This window comes from Piliocolobus tephrosceles, unplaced genomic scaffold, assembly GCF_002776525.5.
Source record: "Piliocolobus tephrosceles isolate RC106 unplaced genomic scaffold, ASM277652v3 unscaffolded_32346, whole genome shotgun sequence".
Classification (NCBI taxonomy): domain Eukaryota; kingdom Metazoa; phylum Chordata; class Mammalia; order Primates; family Cercopithecidae; genus Piliocolobus; species Piliocolobus tephrosceles.
The window spans coordinates 1,084-1,746 of NW_022315806.1; the positions used below are offsets into that span (position 1 = coordinate 1,084).

At 55.7% G+C, this 663-nt stretch overlaps 1 pseudogene; it reads left to right on the forward strand.

The window, feature by feature from the left end:
* Positions 1-219: 219 nt before the first annotated feature.
* Positions 220-651, forward strand: LOC113222626 (annotated as a pseudogene).
* Positions 652-663: the final 12 nt, after the last annotated feature.

Sequence of the window (663 nt, forward strand, 5' to 3'; positions counted from 1 at the left end):
TGGTGAAACTCCTGTCTCTACTAAAAATACAAAAACTAGCCGGACGTGGTGATGGGCGCCTGTAATCCCAGCTACTCGGGAGGCTGAGGCAGGAGAATTGCTTGAACCTAGGAGGCAGAGGTTGTGGTGAGCCGAGATTGTGCCATGGAACTCCAGCCTGAGTGACAAGAGAGACTCCATCTCAAAAAAAAAAAAAGTTATCTCAAAAGACCAATCTTCATGAAGAGCCAGGGGGTTCCAGAGGCGAATGGAGCCCCAGCAGCCCCCTCAGCCCTGCGTGCTCATGTACTGGTCTACTCCCTGGCTCTATACTTATTGTTCAAGGGGTTGCAGCAAGACGGGGCTTGGGCCACAGAGCTGCGCCTGGCTTTGCTGCTCCACAAGGGCACTGTGGCTGTCGGCCTGTCGCTGCAGCTGCTGCAGAGCCACTTGGGGTTACAGGTGGTGGCTGGCTGTGGGATCCATTTCTCACACATGACACTTCTAGGCATCCGGATGGGTGCAGCTCTAGCAGTCAGCAGGGCCTCTGCGCCAGCTGGTCCAGTCTGTGCTAGAGGGCATGGCGGCTGGCACCTTCCTCTGTATCACCTTTCTGGAAATCCTGCCCAGGAGCTGGCTGAGCAAAGGATCCTCAAAGTCATTCTGCTCCTAGCAGGCTGTGCC